The sequence below is a fragment of the Loxodonta africana genome, chromosome 25, assembly GCF_030014295.1.
Source record: "Loxodonta africana isolate mLoxAfr1 chromosome 25, mLoxAfr1.hap2, whole genome shotgun sequence".
Lineage (NCBI taxonomy): Eukaryota > Metazoa > Chordata > Mammalia > Proboscidea > Elephantidae > Loxodonta > Loxodonta africana.
In genome coordinates, this window is record NC_087366.1 from 9,327,734 (window position 1) to 9,340,002 (window position 12,269).

The 12,269-nt window shown below is 37.2% G+C and overlaps 1 long non-coding RNA gene across 17 annotated transcripts in view; it reads left to right on the forward strand.

The window, feature by feature from the left end:
- The window catches only part of LOC111750919 (uncharacterized), a 204,536-nt gene extending 193,060 nt beyond the window's left edge, over positions 1–11,476 (forward strand). For 6 of the 17 annotated variants that reach the window (XR_010319363.1, XR_010319358.1, XR_010319364.1 and 3 more), the window contains one exon: positions 5,236–11,475. This is a non-coding gene — a long non-coding RNA (uncharacterized LOC111750919). Of the gene's footprint in view, positions 1–2,723; positions 2,757–2,935; positions 2,983–5,235 lie in introns of those variants that run through there. The other 11 variants (XR_010319355.1, XR_010319349.1, XR_010319362.1 and 8 more) reach the window with 5 other exon arrangements.
- Positions 11,477–12,269: the final 793 nt, after the last annotated feature.

A 12,269-nucleotide genomic window follows, 5' to 3' on the forward strand; every position in this document is an offset into this window, starting at 1 on the left:
CTTTTTATCTCTCAAGAGATAAAAGGAAAGGGAAGCAAGCAGAGAGTTGGGGACTTCATACCACCACGAAAGCAGCACCAGGAGCGGAGCGCATCCTTTGGACCTGGAGTACCTGTGTCTGAGAAGCTACTTGACCATGGGAAGATTGAGAACAAAGACTTTCTTCCAGAGCCTACAGAGAGAGAAAGCCTTCCCCTGGAGCTGACGCCTTGAATTTGGACTTTTAGCCTACTTTACCATGAGGAAATAAATTTCTCTTTGTAAAAGCCATCTATGGTATTTCTGATAAGGCAGCCTTAGATGACTAAGACACCAAGCATAATGTCCTTCTCCAGGGACTGGTCCCTCCTGATAACATATCCAATGTATGTGAGACAAAGTCTCACCATCCTTGTTTCTAATGAGCATTCTGGCTGTACGTCTTTCAAGACAGATTGGTTGTTATTCTGGTAGTCCATGGTATATTCATCATTCTTTGCCAACACAATAAGTCAAAGGCATCAATTCTTCTTCAGTCTTCCTCATTCATTGTCCAGCTTTCACATGCATATGAGCCGATTGAAAACACCATGGCTTGGGTCAAGTACACCTTAGTCCTAAAAGGTCATCTTTGCTTTTCAACAGTTTAAAGAGACCTTTTGCAGCAGATTTCCTCAAAGCAATACATTGTTTGCTTTCTTGACTGCTGCTTCCATGGTCTTTGAATGTAGATACAAGTAAAATGGAGTTCTAGACAAATTCAATATTTTCTCCATTTATCATGATGTTGTTTATTGGTCCACTTGTAAGAATTTTTGTTTTCTTTATGTTGAGGTGTAATCCATACTGAGGCTGTAGTCTTTGATCTTCAGCAGTAAGTGCTTCAAGTCCTCTTCATTTTCAGCAAAGAATTTTGAGTACCTTCAACCTGAGGGGCTCATCTTCCAGCAATATATCAGACAGTGTTCTGGTGTTTTCAATGGCCAATTTGTTTTAGAAGTAGATCTCCAGGTCCTTCTTCCTGCTGTGTCTTAGTCTGGAAGCTCTGCTGAAACCTTTCCAATGGGTGACCCTGCTGATATTTGAAATACCAGTGGTATAGCTTCTAGCATTTCAGCAATGCACAAGCCATCATAGTATGACAAACTGACAGATGAGTGGCTGAAAGGCTTTTAGTAGCCATTCAAAAATATGTGGTGAATAAAAGAATGAATAAATCACTTACTTAGCATTATAAGTTCTGAATTCTAGTATTAGTTTTGCTAGCCTCCTTGCAACTCACTTCCAATAAATGGATTCCTAACTCCAACATTAAGTGTCCTGAGATCTGTTAATAAATCTATCTGTTTCAAACCATATACCTAATATTGAAATTGTTTCTCTGTGATATTGTGTGCATAAGGTTCCTCCCAAAACCCATTGTCGTTGAGTCGATTCCAACTCATAACAACTTCATAGGACAGAGTAGAACTGCCCCATAGGGTTTCCAAGGAAGGCCTGGTGGATTTGAACTGCCAACCTTTTGGTTGGCAGCCATAGCTCTTAACCACTACACCACCAGGGTTTCCATGAGGTTCCAGTTGTTTTTATTAGTCAGGATATCATTGCCTACTTGTCTGCTTACCTCCTCTTGCATTGTATGTCTTCTCAGAGCCCATTCTGTTGCTATCTTCCAGTCCTCAGCTGGTCAATTGTTAACCAGAAAAGAAAACTCAAAAAAACCCTAACAACTTCTAAGTTTTTTACTAGTCATAAACACAAGAAAATCAAGTTACAATGCACATGTTGTAATGGGAATGCAGATTTTTCCCCCAATGACTTGGTATGTCTTTATTTTTCATTGTGATAGTAGCTTAGCAGCCAACTCACAGCTTTTTCTACCCTTTCAAGCTAGACTCTTGGCTTTGTACCTGAGCCTTCATTGGATCCTCATTGCTTTTTTGTAGAATGGCTGGATAGACTGTTTAAGAAGGACACCAAAGTATCACATTGTTATTATTTCAGGCTTGGCTAGCTTACACTTATCCTTATCCCCAGTCATTCCTGGTTACGTGATCAAGCAATTCTTAATGTTACATGTCCAACTGAGGCTGAAGAACTGGGAAGTTTCTTATGGATTTTGTCAAGCATGTGGAGGGAGTGCAAAATGATTTCAATTTAAGCATAAGTGAAATAGTAATGAAGCAGTTGTAAGTAGGCAAGAGGTCAGCAAGAGAAATAATATGTGTCCACAACAGAGAAAGATATGATGCTATTAAATTTTATACTGATGATGTAACTATAATTGGGAAGAATCTATGTTCTGCCTGTTTCAAGGCCATTGAAACCTGACACAACTCAAAGCAAACTAAAAAAAAAAAAAAACAAAAGGATAAGCTAATTTAAGATGCCTCATAAATAACTAAATATGTGCCAGTCTTGCCAAGAAATATTAGACAGCATATGCTGACTTTATACCATGCCCTATTATAGAACATCGTGGCACTCTGCTCCTACTTTAAATAATATCTCTGAGCAAAGAAAGAAAAATCTGTGGAGATTTGGATCAACCGTTGTAGCTGTGCCAGCATATGGCAAGCTGATTAATACATGTGTCACTAGTAATAATGATACATGAATACATGTTATTCATATAAACTGTTATTTTGAAAATGCAGGTTTTTCCAATTACATTTTGAAATCTAAGTGCATTAATAAAAAACAAGTTGAATGTTCAAAGCTTTCCAAAGAAAATTATAATTTAGGATTAGGACGTTCGAATAAACATTTTCTGAATCATGACACCTGTAGGCCATCTTCTTTTCATGGGCCTTGGCTTTCTGCAGGAATGACCTATTAGAGAAGCCTCAGGTATGTCGCATATGTAAAATTTGCTGCACAAAACTAAAGTATACAATTACTTTTATAAAAATGTCAGTATGGATGAGATGTGAGTTTATGCCTTTTTTTCCTGCAGAAATATGAAGTATTTGCTATCGAGACAGAGTTACTGAAGAGTACAGGGTGAGGCTATCTTCTGGGGTTGAGGTATACATTCTCTACAGGGACAATATTGCTCCCAAAGAGAACAATAATTGGTTCTTGGAGTGCAAAAAAAAATTAGATATTACAATGGTTTCTGGCCCTTTAAAGGGCTACAGTATAAAACAGATATATGGTGTATATATATAAAAAAAAAAATGTTTAAATTTCATGAGTCAGGTGAGTGATTAGAAAAAAAAAATGTCTAAAAAGACTTCTCAGTAGGGGATTAATGAGAAAAAATGTTAACACTGAATTAATGCATCCCTATTTCCAGGTGAAGGCTCTCAATCTGTGGGATTATAACCAGCTATCAGAACAGGGGAGCCATGGTGACACAGAGGCTAAGAGCTAGGCTGCTAACCAAAAGGTTGGCAATTCAAATCCACCAGTTGCTCCTTGGAAACCCCATGGGGCAGCTCTACTCTGTCCTATAGGGTCACTATGAGTCGGAATTGACTCAAACTGACTTTATGGCACCTAACAACAACAACAACATAGAACAGGAATAGGTGAGCAGGAGTGCTGTTAAGCCACAAGGAGAGCAGGAAAACATGTGCAGGTATTCATTTGGAATTAATGGTGTGATAGATAAGCACTTAGAAAGTGAAACACACAGATCAAGAACCTGATGAAACAATAGATTAGAATAACCAAAAAAAAAAAAAAACCCCAAAACAAAACATTGCTGTAGAGTCAGTTTTGACTCATAGCGACGCTATAGACAGAGTAGAACTTCCCCATAGGGTTGCCAAGGCTGTAAATTTTCACAGAAGCAGGCTGCCACATCTTTCTCCCAGTGATGCAGTTGGTGGGTTCCAAGGGCAAACTTTGTGGCTAGCACCTGAGCGTTTTAACCACTGTGCCACCAGGGCTCCTTAGAGTAAAAAAAAAAAAAAAAAGGATTAAAAAAAAAAAATTGCATTGTCAAATTGATTCTGACTCATAGGGACCCAAAAGCCAGGTAAAATATAGGGTGCCCATTACATTTTAATTTCAGATAAATAGTAATTTGAAGCATAATTATACTAAAACGTTATTATCTAAAATTCAAATTTAACTGGGCATTATGTATTTTATGTAATAATTCTGGCAAATATTTTCTGTCAGTTATCTATAGGAAAAAGAGACGAAAACCCTTCAGTTACCTGTCAAAAAATTTGTGGTCTCTAAAAAGTTTTTCTTTGCTTCCAAAATTTAATTTATAAGTAACTTGACTCGACGGCACTGGGTCTGGGTGGTGTCTAAACTCAAAAAGACTGAGCCACTAATCTGTTTTTTTCTCATTCTCCTCTGAACCATCCCCAGCACTGTTCCACAAATCTATCTCTGCTGCCAGAGAAATTCCTCAAAAAAGAAATTTTAAAAAATCTATTTAATTTTTAATTTATATAATATTTAAATATTTATAATCACATCGTAAAGAACTCTTAATTATCTTCTCCGTTACTTAAGTAAGAAGATGGAGAGATATTCCATTCCTCAAATACTTGAACGTGGTTATAAATTTGCGATAGGTAGATAGGCAAACAGACAGACAATAAAAAGAAACTTGATTTTACCTCAGCTCTATTAAATACATAGTATGCTTCTAAATAGCTGACAATTTTCCTTGGCTTTAATACCTCCACGAGTAATGAATTTTCTATCAAAGGAAAATCATGCGTTTTCATAGGCTCAGTGTGTCCTCAGACTTTGAAGTTGCTATTTTTGCCATTTCCTTCTTCTATCCTAATATACTCCTCCACCCCAATAATCATTCTCAACACGATCGACTCTTCCCACCTATAGCCTAAGTACCTAGATTACTGTTTGGAATAATACCTCACTTCCTTTGGAAAAACATCAAAAGCATGCCTGAAAATAGATAATCAGTTAGGCAGCTGGCCCTGTCATAACCCCCATGCCTACCCTATAAATAGTCTTAAGTTCAGGTAAGAGAAAGTTGACCAGTTATTATTAATTCTATATATTAAATATCAAAATTTACAGTCTCACAAAATAACAGTGTCTTGAGGGTCCTTAACATAGCTCCCTACTTCGTTCATAGTGATTGCAACAACATAGAGAGAGCAAAGGAAAAATCAGTACTACTGAGCCTGTTTTAAATTTGTGGTTCTTTTCTTATCATGGATGTGTTTCATTACACTTGATCTTTAAAAAATATTTGCATTAAAATATTATGTATCTTGATTACTGAGTATTTTGACAGCCTCTTAAATTTTGCACCCACAGCAAGTGCTTCATTTACCTCACTGGTTTCACCTTGGTGCCTGCCCTGACAGAGGGATAAGTTTGCTCAGATGTAATGTAGGCTTCTTGCTTTAGCTTGATAGATTCATGAGCATGTTATTGTTCACGAGTAAAATAAATGCAACCATGCTGTCTATAATAGAGAGAAATATGTTCAATAAGAATATAATTTATGTCTTTTTGTTGTTGTTGTTCCCTTAAGGAACTAACCCATGTAAAAAAAATGTAGAGGGTTATAATATCATAGGTTAAACTTATGAGTAATATCATATTTGCCACTCCTTTATATTTATATTTGTATATTTTTTTTAGACTTAATTCATAACCTGGACTAAAATTCTCTGACAAATTCATGGTTTTATCAATACCATTATTACTGAGTAAAGAAAATTCATTTTGATTGAAATGGACTCTTTGAAAGTATTTTGGAAAATACTTGAAAGACCAGAGAGGTATCAATGACAGTGGCATTTCTTACGGAGAATTTTTATTTTTCTGTTATACATCATGGTAGTGGCATATTTAAAAAACCCAGTATTAGTTGTGTGTGTGTGTGTTTAATTTTATTGTATTTCCATTATTTTCTTCCTCTTTCATCCACTGTATATTAGGTTTAACAGATTTCACTGAAGTGTTTTTCTAAAATATGCAACTTACCATGAAAATTAAATGAGCGGGGAGTCCATTGTGAATCACTATAGCTCTAAAGAGAAATACACAGAAATCAGGACAGAATGAAATGCTGTCGATATTGTGAGCAATATGCAGAGTGCAATCAGAACATTAAATTAACAACTCTCTACATTTTATAAAATATTACTAATGGGTCAGTGTAAGTGGGACCCATTAGGCTTCCAAATATATATTAAGTAAATGGAAGAGAATTTTTCCATGTTATGACATCTTGCTTCTATTGTAGCTCTGGGTAATTAAGTCATATTAACATAGTGTCTAGTTGCCAGTGAGAGGGTATTTTAGAGCTGCAATAAACTACATTTCACATCTCTCAGAGACTTGAAAGTGAAACAGTTGGAAAATTGCAAAAAATAGTTATATGGACCAACAAGAGCATAGGTCCCGGGGTGGTGCAAATGGTTTGTGCTTGACTACTGGCCTAAAAAGATGGCAGATTGAATACACCCAGCAGCACTGCAGAAGAAGGCCTGGCAATATGTTTCCATAAAGATTACAACCAAGAAAAGCCCTACTAAGTGCAGTTCTATTTTGTAGCACATGGGGTTGCCCTGAGTCAGAATAGATTTGACAGCAATGGGAACTCTACCTCATGTAATGTAGCACTGTGGTTGTATCCATACCATGTTTTAAATATTCTCATAAATAGATACATGACTGTGTCTATATTTTTGCTGTTTTCAGTAAAAAAATTAGTTGCATATTTAAATGGGAAAAATGTCTTAATATAAATTTTGGAGAGAAATAATTGAAATATAAATTGGTTCCTGTTGGAAAGGATCATAGTATTATATACTACACTGGTAAATTACATCTATTTGATCTTATCCTTACATCTTGGGAAAATAATCTCTAAATCAACATACGTAAATTGTAGGAAAACACAAAAAAATTTCCAATTTGATATGAGAATACTAGATCATTTATTGACAATGCTATTTTTTTTTTTACTTTTTGTCTACCGTAAGTGGGCTGAATAAGGGCTATTTATTTTTTCAATAATGTTAACTGACAACAGGTTTTTTTTTTTTTAATTGCGAAGAAGATTTTGGTATTGTTTTAGAGAGCCTATTAAAAAAGGGACCTTACCTCTGTAATCCAGTGATCAATTTGATCTCTTAATACTTCCAGACCCCTAACTCCATCCACCCTAATCCAGAAGTAAGCACACATAATTAATACTAACAATCTACATTAAATTGTCATGGTCTATTTACTCTTTTGGAAAGCCCTAATAATACAATTATTTCATTCAATAAGATTACTCCAGTCTGTTTATCTTCTATGCCAGAATTTTACCATATTTCTGGTGCTGTATCTTCAACATGAAAGGAGCATTACCGTTTTGATGGCTGCATCATACACTTATGAAAAGTGACAATTCTCTATGTAGGAATTCAACCAGACAGGAGAGGATTACAAATTCTATAGTCATGCATTCTAATAGATTCACAAATTTAGGCATGAGGCATCCTGAAGCTGAGAAAGTGAAAAATAAAGGTTCAGAAACTCAGCAAAAGATTGGTGTATGCCAACATCATGATTATGTAAGAAATGTAAGAAGCAGAAATATGGTAACTTGAAATTGTTCACCTTGATAATGGGGTCAATCACCTTCTTGACTAGTACCCAGAATAATCTTAAAATGTGAGCTGCTACCAATCTGTAGATGTAATTTTAAGAAACAGATTTGAATGGGAGAGCTATAAGGTAAAAGGAAAGGCTAATATTCGTCTTCTCACAGTCTATGGAGTATAAAACTTCTAGTTTCAGCCAGCCTCAAAAATCAGGTATTTCATGTTTCAATACAGGCAGTCCCTGGATTACGAATGAGTTTTACAAAGAAGTTCCATTCCTAAATACGTCCTCAAGTCAAATTTGTGTGTAAATCAGAACAGTTAGGGCTCTAATATCAGTTAGTCAAATGTTGTCTTAGTATATAGTGTACCTTTCTATACATGAAAAAAATTAAAGATACACTTCCAAATACACTAAAATATCTTTAACATAATGCAATAATAATAATAGTCTCAAATCCCTGATTTAAGAGCACTCTTGGGGCAAAAACTAATAAATAAAAGGAAGATGGCCAGTGCAACTGGAGCAGAGTGACCCACAGGAGAAGGAGATGTGAGGAGATGTACATGTTATAAAGTAGCTCCTGTTTGTTATTATGAACCGTTGTATGTATCCTGAATTTGTAATATAACAGGCCTTATGGGAGTTGGTTCATAACTACGGGTTGTATGCTTAAGTTGTACATTCGTAACCCAGGGATTGCCTGTATTTTATTTATGCTCTTCTTTCTGCCTGGAGTATCTTAACACCCCACTTTCCTTTGGTAAATCTGATTGTTTGTTCAGGATTGAGCACAGTGATTATTCTCTACGGTGAGTCTTCATGAACTCCAGACTATGGCATATTCTGTGTTACGTTTTCTCCAACCGCAAGTGTATTGTTTTGACTACCCTTTCTTCATCGTGATTTGTCTAAACAAGTAAGCCCCAGGGCAAGAGCAGCTTATTCTTTTTTGCATTATCAGCACTAACAAAAATTCTTTAAGTCATAGCAAGGTAGTAATAAATGTTGTTTTAACTGATTCATTTATTCATTCATTTATGCTATTTCAAATGTTTGTTGAAAGCTTACAGTGGGGCACATTGCTTGTATAAAAAGAGATAAAGTTTATGTCTTCTAGACCATGACCTCTACCACTCCAACTCGTAGCCGTAGATGTTTTGCTATGTTTTATAAATAGCACTCATTGTTTAAGGTACAGAAAATACAGGAGTAAATAAAGCAAATTCCTTCCCTTGGAGGAGCAATAATAATTTGGGGGGAGGTAATAGATAAGGACAAAGGGTATTGTCATTTAATGTAAGGATGTCATGGAAGTCTTCTTCATTAAAATGGCATTTAAGCAAGATTTATAATATTTTGAATAATAGTGCCCCAGGCAGAGAGAAATTAACAAATACTAAAAGTCCCAAATCCCTGATTTAAGAGCACTCTTGGAGTAGTTTGGAGCAAAAATTAATAAATAAAAGGAAGGTGGCCAGTGTAACTGGAGCAGAGTGACCCACAGGAGAAGGAGATGTGAGGTCAAAATGGTGGCTGTGGTTGGTATTAGAGCATTTGATTAGGACTTCCTGGGTTCTTATATGTACATTGGTTTTCATACTAAATGAGGTGGAAAGCTATTAGAGGGTTCTGAGCAGAAAGTATCCTTACTGAGTTTTGTTTTGACTTGTCCTTGTTCTTTGTTGAATAATATATTGATTGTTGATTTCTGTTATTTTGTTAATATTAAGCTTCCCTGGTCAAATTACCGTGTTATTTCTCTCTCTTGGTTGGACTCAGACAGACACAATAGTCATATTGTTCTGCTTTGTGTCTATATTTAAGGTCTGCCTCACTGTCTTAAACAGACGTTGGCAATCTTTCTATTTTCTTTTCCTGCTACTCCCAGGCGGCACCAGGGGAGGCTAGAGCACAACCAGAGGATGCAGATTATGCAGTATTTCCCTGATTGTGAACTGTTTTCCCTCGGACACATTTCTGTACTTGGGATAAGCGCTTTTACTTTTTACTTACCAAAAAACCAACCCCCCTGCCCTCAAGTCGATTCTGACTCATAGCGACCCTATAGAACAGAGTAGAACTGCCCCATAGAGTTTCCAAGGAGCCCCTGGCGGATCTGAACTGCTGACCTCTTGGTTAGCAACCGTAGCATTTAACCACTACCCCACCAGGGTTTCCACTTTTTTCCTAGGATGAGCCTTTCTGGGAAGCTCATTTCTCCTTGATGAATGATTCCTGGAGGCCCAGACATGACATCCTTAGGGTAAACTCAGGTGAGTTCCTGAAACATAGATGCAGAACATATGTAATTTTGGAAAATTCTCAAGAAATGTACACACACACACAAATGTTTTGAAACAATTCAGCATTAAATGCCCATCCAGATGCTCATTGTCTGATTTCTTTTGTTTGTCAACATAGATGCAGGAAACATCTTTGTTATCAGGTTTTTTTTTTTTTGACGGCAATTCTTGTTGCCTCAGAGGGCCAAATACAATTAGCCTAGCTATAGGAAGAAAGTTTCAGAAACAGCCTTACTGCATTTTCCTAATAGCCTCCTAGGGGGCTTTTTGTCAAAATGCTTTCGCTTAATCCTGATTGGTAAAAAGTTGTGGGGAATTTGAGTTTTGCAATCTTTTCAATACGTTGGATCTGTTTACATAGAGGGGTAGTATAGTCATGGGCTAGAATTTCTTCTCTTAAAAAGATTACTTAATAGCAGAGTAAACATCAAGGGCATTTACCATAGAATTCAATAAAATTAATACAATTTTTCAAGTTTCATACGCTATTAATGAGTTATATAACTACACAAGGAGATAATTTTCTTACTTGCTGTTTAACTTTGGCCTTTGTCATAAAAGAAGCACAGGCAGCATCATTACATAATAATTTTAGTAAACAAAGTTCTAGGGGAATAAAAACAACTTAAAAAGTAACATATACACCAATGGACGCACATGCACACAAAATGTAACCTTCAGTTTGAAAGTTGTTTGGAAATACGTAGCTTTTGAGGCAGATTCACGTGAAACACCTACTGAATATAGTATGTTTATCTCTTGAGCCCACATTTTAGCTCCATTTTATATCTATATACATAGTTGTTGTTTTAGGTGCCATTGAGTCAGTTCCGAATCATAGCGACGCTATGCACAACGTAACGAAACACTGCCCAGTCCTGAGCCATCCTTATGATTGTTGTTATGCTGGAGCTCATTGTTGCAACCACTGTGTCAATCCACCTCGTTGAGGGTCTTCCTCTTTTCTGCTGACCCTGTACTGTGCCAAGCATGATGTCCGTCTCCAGGGACTAATCCCTCCTGACAACATGACCAAAGTATGTAAGATGCGGTCTCGCCATCCTTGCTTCTAAGGAGCATTCTGGTTGTACTTCTAAAACAGATTTGTTCATTCTTTTGGCAGTATATTCAATATTATTCCCCAACACCACAATTTAAAGGCATCAATTCTTCTTTGGTCTTCCTTATTTATTGTCCAGCTTTCACAGGCATATGATGCAATTGAAAATACCATGGCTTGGGTCAGACGCACCTTTGTCTTCAAGGTGACATAGTTGCTCTTCAACACTTTGAAGAGGTCCTTTGCAACAGATTTACCCAATGCAATGCGTCTTTTGATTTCTTGACTGCTGCTTCCATGGCTGTTGATTGTGGATCCAAGTAAAATGAAATCCTTGACTTCAATCTTTTTTTTTTTAATTAACTTTCATTAAGCTTCAAGTGAACATTTACAAATCCAACCAGTCTGTCACATATAAGTTTACATACATCTTACTCCGTACTCCCACTTGCTCTCCCCCTATTGTCAGCCTTTTCAGTCTCTCCTTTCATGACAATTTTGCCAGCTTCCCTCTCTCTCTATCCTCCCATCCCCCCTCCAGACAAGAGTTGCCAACACACTCTCAAGTGACCACCTGATATAATTAGCTCACTCTTCATCAGCATCTCTCTCCCACCCGCTGACCAGTCCCTTTCATGTCTGATGAGTTGTCTTCGGGGATGGTTCCGGTCCTGTGCCAACAGAAGGTCTGGGGAGCATGGCCGCCGGGATTCCTCTAGTCTCAGTCAGACCATTAAGTATGGTCTTTTTATGAGAATTTGGGGTCTGCGTCCCACTGATCTCCTGCTCCCTCAGGAGTTCTCTATTGTGCTCCCTGTCAGGGCAGTCATCGATTGTGGCCGGGCACCAACTAGTTCTTCTGGTCTCAGGATGATGTAGGTCTCTGGTTCATGTGGCCCTTTCTGTCTCTTGGGCTCTTAGTTGTCATGTGACCTTGGTGTTCTTCATTTTCCTTTGCTCCAGGTGGGTTGAGACCAACTGATGCATCTTGGATGGCCGCTTGTTAGCATTTAAGACCCCAGACGCCACATTTCAAAGTGGGATGCAGAATGTTTTCGTACTAGAAATATTTTGCCAATTGACTTAGAAGTCCCCTCAAACCATGTTCCCCAGACCCCCGCCCCTGCTCCGCTGACCTTTGAAGCATTCATTTTATCCCGGAAACTTCTTTGCTTTTGGTCCAGTCCAATTGAGCTGACCTTCCATGTATTGAGTGTTGTCTTTCCCTTCACCCAAAGCAGTTCTTATCTACTGATTAATCAATAAAAAAACCCTCTCCCTCCCTCCCTCCCTCCCCCCTTTGTAACCACAAAAGTATGTCTTCTTCTCAGTTTTTACTATTTCTCAAGATCTTATAATAGTGGTCTTATACAATATTT